Genomic DNA, 16937 nt, shown 5'->3' with positions numbered 1-16937 from the left:
AGAGTGCAGGTCACCCTTGTTATTTGCGGGGGTTCCGTTCTCAACATTTAGCGCGGATAAAACCACAAATAATGAAAACTTGACCCTATGGGAACTGGGCCTTAGTTAGAACCTAACTGGGCTTAGGTTCCGAACAGGACAAAAAATGCCAAAGAAGTGTGTGTGTGGGGGGGGAGAAATAAGAGTAGAAATGCACAGTATCTTGCTCTCCAGGGCTCCAAAAATGCCCCTGGGACCCCCTAAATTAGCTGAATTTTCAGTGGGAGGATTAATTTTTTTAAAGAGCTTAAAAATGACGGCCAGAAGTGACACTCCGGGAGGCCACTACGGAACTGTGAATCGGCTCATTTTAGCCTGTTTTTGCATTGCGGATCAAGAAACTGGGTCTTGAAGACCCATACACAGACCTGCAGTTGCTGGAACTGCTGCTGCTGAAGGCCATCTCTACAACAGTTTCTTCATTGTTACCCTAAACCTGATTCTAACCCTTTCCTCAGTGCAAAAATGGCTGCAATTCCCTATTGTGTGGACAGAAGAAATAGGAGATCCAGGTTGGGCATTTGCCGATTTCAGTTAAACTGGCAAAGAACCTTCCCACCAGGTGGATAGGAGGCCATGTCCCACTCCAGCATTGTCAGTTGTGGAAAGAGAGCTAGTCTTGTGGTAGCAAGCACAAATTGTCCCCTTTGCTAAGCAAGGTCTGCCCTGGTTGGCATTTGGATGGGAGATGACGTATGAGCACTGTAAGATATTCCTCTTAAGGGATGGGGCCGCTCTGGGAAGAGCACCTGCATGGGTTCCAACTAGTTTCCTTCCTGGCAGCATCTCCAAGATAGGGCTGGGAGAGAGACTCCTGCCTGCAACCTTGGGGAGCTGCTGCCAGTCAGTGTAGACAATACTGAGCTAGATGGACCAATGGTCTGACTCAGTATATGGCAGCTTCCCATGTTCCTAATTGTCTGGAAGAAAGTGGGATTCTGGCAATTGATGCCTTCAGAGACGGCCCTGTCATAAAGAAAAGTGAGGTGTATGCCTCCGGTGGTTGAATATTGGGGTGCCAGAAGTGTAATAAGATGTCCTAGGAGCAGCTTGTTGGGCCTGACTTGACCTTTGTAAGCTTTGCAAGAACTTGTGAAGAGAGAGAGAAAGAGCAAATAACCTCTTTATTCTTGGAAACCAGCAAGAGAGAGAAGGGACTGCTGATCTACAGACAGGCTCCAATAAATAACAAGCACTAATCAGTAGAAATACAATATACTTCAGTTGCACCTCTTGGTCTCTCATCTATCTCGAGCACAAAAACCTGGTACTTAAATAGATAAATACAAACAGAATGGAACAAGATATATAAATACATACACGTGGGAAGGGAACTGGAAATGACCCCCGTGCCTACGAAAGCTCTAGCTTGTCAAACATCCACTCCAAATTGGTATGTGGCAGCTTCCTATGTTCCTCATAACACCTTTAGGATTAGTTTTTGCAGCAACAACAGATAAATCAGTATAGGTTTTATGTTTGGCTTACACCGTTTACTGTGCATAATGCAATGTTTGGTTTGCTTTGTTTTCATAGACTTAAATTAAACATACACACACACACACACACACACACAATCCTGGAGAAATTCCTGAGGCTGGAATCCAAAACTCGGGACATTTCCTCACAGCTGACTTATCCAAGCTTCTTGGGCAGCAGCCACAACTGAAAGCAGCAGAATTTTCCCCCCAGTGTAGTATGGAAATAGCCCTTTGCAACAACACAGTGGCTTCTGTAAAGCAAGCTTGCTTGGAAGCAAGTCCCATAAAAATCAGCACAAGATGGAGCTGTCAGCTAAGCAGGGGAAACCTGCAGTCCTACACAGATCACTAGGCTAGTCCCATGTGGATGGTGATTGCAAGGATTCTTGCCCTGAGAGCTGTGGGGGTCCCTCAGCTTGGGAATCTGTTCTGCATCCTGAAGAAGGCAAATAAGCTTGAAAACACAGAGCGAAGGATGACTCTCAAAGATAGAGTGGTATAAACAAAATAAAGTCCCCTTGAAACTAAACTAGGTACCCCCCTCTACGATATCTGAGCAATAACTGAAATAAAGGAGCAAGGAAGGAACAGAGCAAGGACAGGCTGAAACAAGGAAGGTTGAACAAATATAATCACGAGGAACACTGTCTGCGGAAGGCAACGTTGCTGAAAGTACTGTCTCAGGAACAATGTTTGCTTGATATAGGGCTCGAGATAACTGGCAGCCAATCAGGCTGTCCTGACTCAGCATTTCTATTCATTTCAAGATCTCCTGCAAGATCTTGTGCCTGCGTGTCTCCCACTGAGCCTTTCTCTTGAGACGTCTTCTTAACACAGGTGAAATTCCAGCTTCCTCCTGATCAGTCTCCTCAGCCCTCATCTCTGTCAGCTGTTCAGATTCCCCTGTCTGCTGCTGTTCCACCTCAGCTTCAGAGTCTGTTCTCCCAACCCAGTCCTCCCGCTCCTCCTCTGACTCAGAGGTCTGGGCCATGACAACCGCCCTTCCAAAAATAGCTCAGGGTGGTTTACACAGAGAAATAATAAATAAATAATATAGATGCACCTGGCTGGCCACTGCTTGAGGCAAGGTGCTGGACTTGGCCTGATCCAGCAGCGTTCTTCTTATGCTGGATCAGGCCCAAGTTTTTCTTATGTCCTTAAGTCCTTAATATAAAGTTGAATGGCCTTTACACACCTCCCTGTTCCAAAGGGTTTGTCCCCTCTTATTTTTATCCAAGGGTTCCCACCCCTTATTTTAAAGTTCAGAAGTTGAGATGTGGGCCAGCGGCAGCCAGCAAAAATGAGGCGAGGACAAGGAGAAAAGCGAGGGCTGCCGCAGAGATCTTCATTGTGATGGGTGGAGATGGAAGGCTGATGAAGGCTTGTCCCAAAGTTCCTTTGTGCTTCTGTGATGGTCACTACCTAACGCTCTCTCTTTACAGAAAACACTCGCTATGGTCATGAGAGAAACAGTGTGAGTGTGTGTGCGTGCATGTGTGGGTGAAACACCAGAATTTCCACTCCCGGAGACGAGAGTGTGGTGTAATGGCACAACTGACTCTGCAGCTAACTGGAAATTGCATGAGACCTTAAGAAAAACGAAAGGCCGTTCACTGCATGGAAAACAGCCATTTCCACACTATCTTGGTGATGGTGAAGGATGAATCCCCAAGTTATCTCCAAAGCAGGATATGAACTCATAGCAAGGCCTATCAGCAGCATCCGTGTGGGGGCATCCTCAGAATAGATGGGTAATAATAACCCTTCCATGAGCTGGTACTTCTGAATCTTCAATGAACTTCCTCATTTCTGTGTAAATTGGTTGACGATTGAAGACTAGTGGTAAAGAGGAACTTGTGACAAGGGCCCGGAATGAGCAAGCTGGTTTAGAGTTGCAAAAAAAGCTGAGTCATGCCACCATCTTGCCCTACTTCTTTGCTGGGCTTGGTTTTTTGCATTTTGCCTGCTGGGGGTCAGTGGGGAAGTGCTTGCATTAGGGCTGTCCCCCAGCAGCTGAGGTTGTGGGTCCGTGCTCCACTGAATACCAGTTGCTGAGGGGCAATAGTGCCTGAGAATCTTACTTGGGGGCTCGCTGGAAGCACTGGACCAGCCACCATTGGAAAGAGGATGTTGGGTTGGAGGACCTTTGGTTTGATCCGAAAGGCCTCTTCTGATGATGATGATAATTATTTATTCAATTTCTATACCGCCCTTCCAAAAATGGCTCAGGGCAGTTTACACAGAGAAATAACAAACAAATAAATAAGATGGATCCCTGTCCCCAAAGAGCTCACACAATCTAAAAAAGAAGCATAAGATAGACACCAGCTACAGCCACTAGAAGGATGCTGTGCTGGGGATGGATAGAGCCAGTTGCTCTCCCCCTGCTAAATAAAGAGAATCGTCATGTTAAAAGGTGCCTCTTTGCCAAGTTAGCAGGGGACCTTCTGATGTTCTCCAGGATCCCTTTCTTCTCAAGAGAAAGGGTGAGGAGACCTGTTCTTGTGGGAGTGTGCATGAATTTCCCCCTTGCCTAAGCAGGGTCTGCCTTGGTTTGCATTTGGATGGGAGGCTACTTGTGAGAGCTGTGAGCTACTCCCCTTAGGGGATGGGGCAATAGCTCAGTTGTAGAGCATCTGCTTGGCATGCAAAAGGTCCCGGGTGCAATCCCTGGCAGCATCTCCAAGTAGAGGTGGGAAAGATTCCTGCCTAAAACTCTGGAGAGCCCAGTACTGAGCTAGATGGGCCAATGATGCGGCATAAGGCAGTTTTCCATGCCCCTAACTCCCATCCATGAACACTTCTGCTCTCCCAAGACTGCCAGCTCTCTGCAATCTCACAAGGATGGCTCTAACATCCTTAGGACTTGGGATAGCCTCCTTTCCCTTACTGCCAGGACGTCCTCTACTGAGTTCTCTGCCCACATGATGTGGTGATGTCCACCAGCCTGGATGGCTGGCTTTAAAATGGACAGATTCACAGAGGACAGGTCTATCAATGGCTGTTGGTGATGGCTATAGGCCACCTCCAGCCTCAGAGGCAAGATGCTTCCCATACAGTTGCAGAGGAGGGGGCATGCCCCTTTCACCTCTTGCTTGTGGGCTTCCCAGGGGCATCTGGTGGGCCACTGTGGGAAACAGGATGTTGGACTAGATGGGCCTCCTTGGGCCTGATCCCACAGGGATCTGTTCTTATGACTGAACCCTGATGAAGGTCGACCTTGCATTGTAAAGAGGAAGAGAACTGCCTCTTTTCCTAACGTACCAAAATCCCAGACCTTGTCAGGCAAAAGATTTGCTCACAACTTCAAGAATTAAACTACCAATGAAACTGTGATTTGAACTTTGAGACCATGCAGTTCTTTTGAAATGTGAAGGTAAATGGAGATGACAGGACTGGGGCTTCCCCCCGCTCTCAGCTGATTCTCTTACTCAGAGATCGCTATGCAAGGTCTCCAAAACAAAGATCTAAACATCTCCCAAACAGAATTGCCATACATCGCCCTCTCTTCGTTGTCTCAAAGTTCACAGAGCTGACACACACAATTTGTGTGTGTGGGCGGGGAGGGGGGACAGGTACAAATTCTGTAGTCTTTGATGATGGTTTGCCCATTGATTATGGTTTGCAAGCTTCAAACTGATTTATTTATTTATTTATTATTTTTGACATTTATATCCTGCTCTTCCTCCAAGAAGCCCAGAGCGGTGTACTACATACTTGAGTTTCTCTTTCACAACAACCCTGTGAAGTAGGTTAGGCTGAGAGAGAAGTGACTGGCCCAGAGTCACCCAGCAAATCTCATGGCTGAATGGGGATTTGAACTCAGGTCTCCCCGGTCCTAGTCCAGCACTCTAACCACTACACCACGCTGGCTCTATTTGATTTGATTTGATTTGATGCTTGCAGCCCTATCTAGCAAACCCTTTGTATTATGGATTGCTAATTAGGGCTGCAATTTTTTCATTGTTACCCTAACCCTGATTCTAAAACTGGCATAGAACTTTCCCACCAGGTGGATAGGAGGCCATGTCCCACTCCAGCATTGTCAGTTGCGGGAGGAGAGCTGGTCCAACAGTAGCAAGCACAAATTGTCCCCTTTGCTAAGCAAGGTGTGCCCTGGTTGGCCTTTGGATGGGAGATTATGTATGAGCACTGTAAGATATTCCTCTTAGGGGATGGGGCCGCTCTGGCAAGAGCACCTGCATGGGTTCCAACTAGTTCCCTCCCTGGCAGCATCTCCAAGATAGGGCTGGGAGAGAGACTCCTGCCTGCAACCTTGGGGAGCTGCTGCCAGTCAGTGTAGACAATACTGAGCAAGATAGACCAGTGGTCTGACTCAGTATAAAGCAGCCTCCTATGTTCCTCCTAAGAGTGGGATACAAAATGTAAATAAAATAAAATAAGATAAATTATGGAAGCCAAGAAAACATGCCGCAAATGAGTTGAGGCTGATGCAAGTGTACCGTTTAACAGTTTGTCCGTTATTGTTCCGCATTGCTTTCCATCGTTCATGGTTTGTTGTGGTGTGGAAACCCATCACCACAATGATGAGGGAGATTTGCTTGCCCTCACTTTTGGTTCCTTGCAGGGAAAAGTCCTCGAAAGCCAGTGAATGATGTTTAATCTAACTCGATCTGATTTCTATACCGCCCTTCCAAAAATGACTCAGGGTGGTTTACACAGAGAAATAACAAATAAATAAGATGGCTCCCTGTCCCCAAAGGGCTCACAGTCTAAAACGAAACATAAGACAGACCCCAGCAACAGTCACCGGAGGTACTGTGCTGGGGGTGGATAGGGCCAGTGACTCTCCCCCTGCTAAATACAAGAGAATCACCCCATTAAAAGGTGCCTCTTTGCCAACATAATGGCGAAACCTCCCTAGATCACCCTGTGGGAAGGTATTTGAAAATGTGCTTAAGCAGTGAAAAAGATTAGTTTGAATAAGTAGAAAGGTAGCTGAGAAATGGCACTTTTCTCATCCGCTACATTCTGTCCCTTGCCTTGAAGGTGCCTGATTATGTCGGTGTGGGTGAGAGAAGACACACTTGAAAGCATCTGAGAGCTTCTGGGTTGGCTTGTATGCCATGCGCAAATGTGGAATGTACGATTATCTCAATATAAAAAGAGATGTAGAAATGGCTAGAGCACGTGTGAGCTTTGATTGTTAGCCAGCTTTAATAAAGCTCTGTTTGAAAGTGTGATACTGGTGCCTGGTGTAAATTACCTAACCAAGGAACGAACGCAGGTAGAATCCCTGACTTCCAACAACCCAAACAGATCAGTGTATTATTATCTACATTTATATTATTATTTTATGATTATTTTTGACATTTATATCCCGCTCCTCCTCCAAGGAGCCCAGAGCGGTATACTACATCCTTAAGTTTCTCCTCACAACAACCCTGTGAAGTAGGTTAGGCTGAGAGAGAAGCGACTGGCCCAGAGTCACCCAGCAAGTCTCATGGCTGAATGGGGATTCAATGAGAGTCAATGGATGGCTCGCTTCCATTTATAGTGTCTGGAATGGCAGCAGGCTGGCTGATACCACTAGCTTACTCCACAGAGTAGCCCATATTGGATTTCTGTCACTTTTGATGAAGGAAAACTTTGTTTGGGCCTGGTTCGGGCCTAGTCAAGTATCTAGGCCAGGCCTGTGAGTTTTGGACTTCAGTACTGCTGCAAGGGTTGCTATGGTAACAGAATGTCTCCCTTTGCTGTGTGGAGGGAAATGGAAGGAATTGGGACAGCTGCATATAAGCTAAAGTGTGAAGAACTGCTGGCAAGTGGTGATTGGTGCATACTCTCAATATTACTAGTAATATGGCCTGATGTTTGACTTTTAAGGTGATTGGCTAACTGATTATGTTCTATGCCTCTGATTGGAGAAACTTCACCATCCTTACTTTGCATGCTGTTGTAACTTTATTCTATTCTGATTGGGTCAGACAAGTGTGCTGTAAGCCCTTAATTGGTGGGCCCATCATGTTTGCTGTATAAAGCACTTTTGCTTAGTCACTGCGAGCACCTGGCATCATTAAACAAACTCATGGAGATTTCTCTCTCTTTCTGCCTCTTCTGCATAGGGGATCCTCTGTCCTCCTTTATCAGCTCATGGAGATTTCTCTCTCTCTTTCTGTCTCTTCTGCATAGGGGATCCTCTGTGGTTTTATCAGCTCATGGAGAGTTTTATTTATTTAGTTAGTTTTATTTTTACATTTATATCCCGCTCTTTCTCCAAGGAGCCCAGACTAGTGGTGTACTACATACTTAGGTTTCTCCTCACAACAACTCTGTGAAGTAGGTTAGGCTACTAGAGTTCTCCAACTCGTTTCCCAACTCTCTTTCATGGGGCAACGCCTGAATCTTAGGCCAGTTGGGCAGTACTGAATCCTTTGGTTAGATTATACTTCTGTGACCAAATCAAGAAACTGTGGACTTTATCTTGAAATTATAAAGCTATATCCTATGACTCCTCCTCCTTCTAAGAGATCTGGGACTGTGTGAATCCACTTCCCCCTGATATCCTTTTCTGTGGCAGCTACACACTGCCTTGGAAGGGAAAGGAAAAACTTAGCAAGTGAAAGGGAAAAGCCAAGGACATTTTTTTATTTTTGGAAGCTAATAAGATAGATCATTTTAGGTTCTGCTAAATACAAAAGCATGGTTTAAAAGAACACAGTATAAATTATTTTTAAAAATGCCCAAGTTACATTTCATGGTCTCTTTCCTCCATCAAGAGGACAAAGAAAAAACCTGCTTCTTAAATACATGAATACAAAAAGGTATAGAACTAGATTCACAGGTGTGTGGCCAGGCAGAGAGGGATCTAGCTTGCCAAAACTTGGTTCCAAATTTCAGGCTACACTCAAGTCTTTCCAGATACAATCTCACCAGCACATTTTTGTTTGTACACTATTTTTTACTACTTAGTTGTTACTACTTAGATCTGACTTGCTCCAAGTTCTCAGGCAACCATAGTTTGGTGAGTTGTTGAGAATAGCCTTCCCCAAATAATCCCTTCTTCTCTATAATTCCCAGGGATGAATGAATGATTCTTGAAGCAGCTGCAGTTGATCATGCATAGTTTCTGCAAAAACAATAGACCTCAGAAGTACATTGTGTTTTGGCTTTGTTGGAAGCCAGGTTCTAGTTAGCGAAGGGCTATTTGAAACTAATTATGCTGTTAGCTGCTTAAGCAAAATGGCAAATATGCTTTTAACTGTTTAAGCAAAATACCCCCTTCTAACAGCTTATACATACTAATCTTAAGAGCTATATTGCAGGCCAAGGAATAGTTTTCGTCTTTCAAAGCCCATGTTCACAGATCCACATTTAAAAACATTTCTAGGGGAAATTCCTAGATTTGAAATCCAAAACCCGAATGCAGGCTCTCAGAATATAGGGAGGAAATTTCCTCACAGCTGCAAATACTTTGGCCTAACAATGCATCTGGTCTGCAGCCGCTTTGGAAAGCGCTACAGTACTTTTTTCAGAGCCACTCGAAAATAGTTTCGCTTTTGCATGAACCATTCCCCAAACAGCAGAAATAATATCAAGCAAGTCGATGCAGAGAGGAAACTTGCAATCCTCTGCTTTTTGGAACAAAAACCCTGCTTTTTGAGTGACTATGTAAATAAAGGCAGTGGAACTTCTCACAAATGTATGCACTTAAAGTACTCTTAAGGAACTTCTCTGTCTGTGAGCCATGGAATCTCTTTGCCTGGGACTCTGATCAGTCCTAAAGCTGGTGAAGGAAAGAAAGTTAAATTAACAGCAAAGATGCTGTTGAGGTCTGAGTGTGGTTCCCCCACCACCACCACCACCAAAAGCTCCACAGTTAACATCAGAATGATAGAAAATCCACTTCTCTAAGGAGGTTATAGGCTTTCCATTCATTCCTTGACATATTCATCATCTGGGTCAGCATTTCCCCCCCACAATATAGTGGTCTTACTTTTCTTACATTTGCGGGGTGGGAAGCATGGTTCGCACATTACAACATTCTGTTTAGATTTCACCTCTTTTAGACACTAGCAAACTCAGAGGAGGAGGGACTGTCTGAAGAGGGAAGCCTTTGTACTCCTTTCCTTTGATTTTTTTTACTTAAGAGTTCTGGCCTGGTGAATAGTATCAATAATGGCATTCCTGGACCAGGGGCCTGCCATTTTGGAGGGACTGCCTTAGGTAGACTAGAGGAAGCTTTGGGAACTTTTGTTGGAAGGCGGTATGTAAATCTTTGTCGTATTCATATTGATCATGCCTTGGCTCACTTCTAGTCCGCTGTTCCCTGAGGAGAAACATTTAATTTCCTCACTTGTAAACCAGGCCCAAAATTACAATTGCATCCTTCTGTATCAGCCACAGTTTTCTCCCACATCAAATTACAACAAGCCTCAGCTGGACTTGTTTCCTCATAATTGTGAGTCACACGCTAATTAATCACATTCATTCGCTATGAATTACTTAAATGCATACTTCATTAAGAATTGGGGTTTGGGGTTTTTATTTACTGCTGCGGCTTTGTGTTCCATGTATTTTTGTTTTTATAGGTTTTTAAATAGAGATCTTACTTTTATGTTTTTTATTATCTGTACTTTTGTATTTTTATTATTATTATTATTATTATTATTATTATTATTATTATTATTAATTTGATTTCTATACCGCCCTTCCAAAAATGGCTCAGGGCGGTTTACAAAGAGAAATAAAACAAATACAATGGCTCCCTGTCCCCAAAGGGCTCACATTCTAAAAAGAAACATAAGACACACACCAGCAACAGTCACTGAAAGTACTGTGCTGGGGGTGGAGAGGGCCAGTTACTCTCCCCCTGCTAAATAAAGAGAATCACCACGGTAAAAGGTGCCTCTTTGCCCAGTTAATTGTGGATTGTTTTAAACATATTGCAATCTGTTTTTTGAGATTCTTTTAATGAAAAGCGGTATATAAATCGGTATAGAAAGTGAACAATAAATAAACACTTTTAATGTTATTTGATTAACTTCAGCTAGCATAAGCTTAGGTCAAAGTTCTCCTTCCTCAAAATGTGGGCTTACTAAACGGTCCTCACATCACTCTGGTGTATGACTCGTTTAGCGGAAATCTCTCCTCTCTGGCTGCCAATCTGTTTTAGGTAGATTTCTTAATACACTTACAATTCCCCGGCTTTCTCACATCAATCATAATAATCCTCAACTGAGCTGTGGTCCTCCTAATGCTGAATTACATAGTAATTAACTTCATTCGCGTGTTAACACTCTTTTAATCTGGTGATTGACTTCAGCTGTAAATGTATAGGCCAATGTTCCCCTTGTATGTTCCCCTTAGTGAACATATCTCCTCAGGCACGCCGGTCCGATGCTTACTGTGGGGAAATATCTCCCCTCTGGCCTGTCCAGCCATGTCCTTGAGGGAGACGAGCAGAGCAAGACCTGGTTTTTGGGGTGGTGGCTGTTTCCCTTCAACCCCATTTAAGTATTTGGCTAAGCCTCTCTTTGATGGGGTCTCCCTTCATGCCTAAATTTTGTAGTGAAGGTTGCAAATGGAACCGCATCTTTTCCCTTCAGAGGCCTCCCATAATCAAACACCTTATGAAATAGGACAGAATTCTTTTCTTTCTCCGTATCAATACATTTATTAATGAATCAGTCAGTCAGGGGATATCTGGATACCTCAGTGTTTCCATGGATTAGTAGGCCAAGAGTATAGGGTTGTATTCCTCGGAACCCATGGCGCTCTCTGCAATGTGAGAAAAACTTCTCAGAGCTTTTATGAAGGGCTCTGAGACCATAGCCCACACTGTAGGTGAAAGCCAAAAAACATTGCATTTTTGCCTTTTTTAAAGCACTGCGTGTTATTGCTTTAAATTTATTGTTTTGTAACTGACACTTGGAAGCTCCCTTAAGTTGGTTGAAAAGGTGGTCTTATTTATTTTTACATGTATATCCCACTCTTCCTCCAAGGATCCCAAAGCGGTGTACATGGTTATGTGTCTCCTTACAACAACCCTGTGAGGTAGGTTAGGCAGAGAGAGATGCGAATGGCCCAGAGTCACCCAGTGAGTTTCATGGCCAAACGGGAATTTGAACTTGGGTCTCTCCGGTCCTAGGCCAGCCCGCTAACCACTACGCCACACTGAAAATATCAATATAAACGAAGAGTAGCTGGGAGAGGCTGACTTGGTGTGTGGCAATTGAACAAATAAATACATAAATAATTGAAAACTGAAACTGTAGACATGGAGAAATCTGAGACAGCAAAACCAATGATGAAGCACCTCTGTCTCATAGTCTGAGATTCCAGGCTGTTCTCACAACCATCTCATCCAGAGAGAGCAGCAGGAAGAAACTGGCTCATGCTATCTTCCAGCTGTGTCCGCCCTTGGCAGAGAGGATCTTGAGAATGCACCAGCATGCACAGGATCCTAGCCGAGTTGAAAGCAGGGGCTCCCTTGTTTTCCTGCTGAGGGGCATAGCCAGGGGAGAGGGGGCCCATGTTCGCCCCTCTCCACCGTGGCCCCTTGGATAATGAATGAAATAGGGAGGTGTAGAGTTGGGGAGGCCTTCAGGAAGTGGGGCCCCCAGGTTCTTTGAACCCATCTGCTCAATTATAGCGACACCCCTGTTCCTGCTCCTCGCACCCATTTCTATGAAGAGACTGCTAGAAGCTCAGTAAGCAAGCTGCAAATATGTTCAGATTGATGCAAGTATGCAGTTCCTTGCAGTTTGGCCGTTGGTGTCTTCCCGTGGCCCTCCCTTTCTGACATGGTTTGTTGTGTGAGGAAATCAAAATCACCACAATGACGAGGGTGTTTTTGCTTGACCTCATTTCTGTTCCTCGTGGCATATTGGCAAGAAAAAAAATCCTCAAAAGCCAATGAAAGACCGGATCTAACCACAGACTATAGCTCTGGGCCTGGACAGATACCCATTTTGTATTTGAAACCAGAACATAACTGTGGGCCCTCCTATAGATCACACCACTAGATCTATCGAGATCAATTTCTTTCAGGCTGACCCAACCAATCTGCCTCCCCACAGAGTGGACTACAATGGGTTTCTATCTTGTGCCAGTCAAGCTGTACTGAATCTCTTGGTGTTTGTTTACTGGCCAAGTCAATTAATCATGAACTTAATCCTGAATTTGTAAAATGAGGGTCTATGGTTCCTCCCTTTCTGGGCTATCTCGGACCACACGGAACCTTTTGCCATGGAACCAATGCAGACCCAAAATGCCTTTGAAAAGAAAAAGTTGACAAGAGACAGATGGGTAAATCAAAGGACATTTTTATTTTTGGAAGCCACTGAGAGAGAAGAAGAACTTCTGGCCTGCAGACAGGCTATGATAAATAGCATACAGACTACACCTTAAAATAACACAGTATAAATTAGAATAGCAATAAGTTACATCTCATGGGCTTGTTCATCTAGAGGACAAAGCAAAGAACCTGCTTCTTAAATATGTAAAGGGATATGGAACTAGATTCACAGGAGTTTGTACGTGCCGGGAATTCTATTTGGCTACGTTTGGGAAATGACTTGCCTAGTGAGTAAGAGGTTGCTGATTTGAATCCCAACTAGTAACACCTAAATCGGGCAGCAGCGATATCAGAAGGTGCTGAAAGGCATCATCTTGTATTGCGTGGGAGGAGGCAATGGTCAACCCCTCCTGTATTCTACTAAAGGGCTCTGGGGTCGCCAGGAGTCAACACTGACTCAAGGGCACAAAAAGGTTTTGTTGCAAATTTCAGATTACATTCAAGTCTTCCCAGCTAAAATCTTCAGCACATTTTTTGTCTGTTTGGGTAGATCTAAACTACACCTTTTTATCAGTTTTTACCACTTAGGCCTGGCTTTCTCCTAAATCCTCTGGGAACTATAGTTTGTGGAGATGTTGAGGATCATTTCCAAGCAATCCTTACTCCTCTATAGTTTCGAGGGATTTGTGAATGATTCCTGAAGCAGCTTAATTGGGTAATGCAAAGAAAAAGGTGTTAGTTCCTGAAAAAATAATAGATCTCAAAAGTACTTTCCCCCGCTTTGGCTTATGCATACTAGTCCTAAGAGGAGCTTTGCAGGCCAAAGGACTATTTGTTCACGAATCTAGTAGAAGCCTACAATGTTTGTTCACCTAAAAATATTTCTGTGGGAAATTCCTAAGTCTAAAATCCAAAACGGAATTCAAACTCTCAGAATACGGGGTGGAAAATTCCTCACAGCTACAAACACTTTGGCCTAACAATGCATCTAGCCTGCAGTTACATAGGAAAACAGCTTGCTTGATACACTTTCCAATTTTTTTTTTATAGCCATTAGAAAATAGTTCTTTTCTTCTTCTTCATGAACCATTTCCAAAACCGTGGAAATTGTTTTGTATCAAGCAAGCGGATGTAGCTGAGAGAGGAAAATTGCAATCCTCAGATCACTTTTTATTTACCACTTAAGGCAGTCAATGTGATGGCTTGAGAAAAGTGCTTTTAAATAATCTCTGCCCTGTGGGCCATGGAATCTCTCTGCCTGGGACTTCTCCAAGATCTGACAGCTAGACGTGTCAGACCTTGCAGAAGGAAAGGAAGTTCAATGGAAAGCAACTTCCTTCCATTGAATCAAGGAAGTGATGATGTTGAGGTCCGGTGTAGCTTTTCTTGGCAATAACTCCTCTGTAGACACCAGAGTGATGGAAGAGCCACTTCTTAAGGGGGTGGCAGTTTTCCCATTAGTCTCTTGACATCGTTGTCTTCTGGGTCAGCACAGATTGCTCGGTTTCTCCTGGTGATAAATCTGTTGAGGGAAGAAGTAGAAGTCTACAATATATCACCAATTCCTAGGTTTGCTTTTTCACCATGTGATGATGATCTCACTTTTCTTGTATTTGGGGAGAGGGAGAAGGCCCAGATGCCCATGAACATGCCCCAGACATCTTCCAGATTAGAATATTCCCTTGTTCATCGTCTCCACCTACTCCTGATGTTGTAAACTTCTCCCACGTCTTTTTCTAAACCTCAGCCTTGCCCCCGCTGGCAAATATTTAATTCTCCCTATGTTGAGAAGATAACGTACCATGGCTGCCACCAACCCTTTCTTTGTCTCAGATGAACCTACACGTTTGGACCACTTGCCACATTTCTGGAGCACTCCCAGTACTTACACTACAGATTTCTGGGGGCAGCTGGTGAAGAAATAACTCTTCAAATTGTATTTCCTTAGTTGCTCTCTGGTTGCATAATTGTAGCAACAGGGAGTAGGCTGGTCTGTAAGAGATGGAAAAGACAGGTGTCCGTTTTACTCTCGGGCATCAACTGCAAACTGTTTTGACTTCAGGTTCTCCCTCTTTTTGTGGAATCCACCCCCAAACTGAAAACCACAAGGCAATGTGGTTGCCTACAACAAGACAATGTGAACAAAATAGTATAGTGCTGATTCTCTTCTGTTATAGTGGCGATTCCCTTTTTTTTTAGAGCAAATGGCCCTCTCCATCTCCAGCGCAGTATCCCTCTAGTGGCTGTTGCTGCTGTCTGTCTTATGTTTCTTTTTAAGATTGTGAGCCCTTTGGGGACAGAGAGCCATTTTTTCTATCGTCTATCTATCTATCTATCTATCTATCTATCTATCTATCTATCTATAAACTGCTTTAGGAACTTTTGTTGAAAAGCAGTATATGAATATTCATTGTAATATTCATCATATTAAGAGCCCCACTGAATATGGGGATTTAGTAGAACATCTGTTTTACATGGTCCCAGGTTCAGTCCCTGGCAGCACCTCCGGGTAGGGCTGAGAGAGACTCCTGCCTGAAACCTGGGAGAGCAGCTGCCAGACAATGCTGGGCTAGATGGACCATGGTCGGACTGGGTATATAAGACGACTTTGTATGTAGCAGAGTGGGGAATGGGCAGCTCTGGGCTACTCAATGCAATTGCTGGGAAGCTGTCCTGCACACTCCCTGACAGAAGCTGTGCAAGGGTGCAGTGGGAAAAGAAGTTGCCTCCATGGCTTGGCGATCCCATTGAGCTATCATGGCTACTAATCATCAGTAGATCTTGGAATTCAGCAGTCCTTTTGTAATGCCATCTAAGTGAGTGGCCATCTCCTGGCGGTAAATCCATCCATTGTGAATTGAATCCGCTCACATGCAGGACTATCCCAACAACTCTCCAAAGAAATGTACATTTTTAAAAACCTCCCTCGCTGATCAAATATATATCCCCAAGCTTACAAAAATTAAAAACTCACAGCAAGCAGCCACTACTAAATCTTTATGGGATCTTAGCTCCTCTAGGAGGATCACACCTTGAGCTAAGAGGCATAGCTCTCTATAAAGCTCATGAAAGGCTGATGTCCCTCATCCTATTTCCCATTTCAAGTAGCTTTTTGATCCCTGATTGTTCTCTATTCAAGGGCTCCTTTCCCTCAGATTGGAGTCCAGGGGCAGAGATATGTATGCAAGGGGAGAGAAGATTTTACTCACGTGGACCGGCAGTGGTAAGGGAGAAGGAGGCGATGATGAGGAACAAAGCAAGGGCAGCCACAAAGACCTTCATATTAGCTGGAGATGGAGACTGAACCAAAGGCTGCTTAGAAGTCTTCTTCTTCTGCTTCCTTGGGGCTCACTACCTCCAGTTGCCCTTGCTCTGGTTTTTATAGAAGACTCTGGCTGTGGTCATGGAAAATGTATTGCGAGTGTGGGTGGGACTGAGGGAGGATTTCACACTATGGGAGATGATGTCACGAGACTACTGACTTCAGAATGCCATTGTATGCAACAAGAGGCAAAAACTCTTGTCCTGAAGGATGCTTTCAACATCGCCCTGGTGGATGATGAGAATGTAGGAATCCCCCAAGACACTTAGGCAGGATACGAACTCGCCACAAAGCATATCAGTGGCATACTTTTTATGGCTTCCACAAGAAGATGAGAGATAAGAGCCATTTGGGGGGGATGTTGCTTGGAATCATTACAAGGAATTGGACAGACTGTATTAGCTTGCCACATACTTTGCCAGACTTGCCCAATGAGCAAACTTGTAGATGGACTGTAGGTCAACTTTGAGGGGAAGTGTTTTTCTGCGCAAGTGGTGACTTTTGGGGTTTGGTTCTCAAGAGCAGGCACACACCTTCCACACCTGAGCGCACCTTTGCCATTGTGCCACTTCACTTCTGGCCATTGCTGTTCGCAGTTATTCAGTTAATCACAGTTCTGCAAGGCCAGTTTTATTGCTGTTATGGTATTCTGCCCCTGCTTTTGCTTTTTAAAAGACTTACAGGTCTACTCCAATGGAAGTCTCACTGCTGTTCAAGAGCCTACCTCCCAAAAAGCATTTGAGGGAGAGGGTGGAGAAAACAGAGTTGTGGGGTGGACCGGCAGTAGCTGGAAGTTGGATTTGATATCACACTTGGCTAGCAGTGTGCAGCGGCC

The sequence above is a fragment of the Hemicordylus capensis genome, chromosome 2 (genome assembly GCF_027244095.1).
Source record: "Hemicordylus capensis ecotype Gifberg chromosome 2, rHemCap1.1.pri, whole genome shotgun sequence".
Lineage (NCBI taxonomy): Eukaryota > Metazoa > Chordata > Lepidosauria > Squamata > Cordylidae > Hemicordylus > Hemicordylus capensis.
This window is presented reverse-complemented; position numbering follows the sequence as displayed.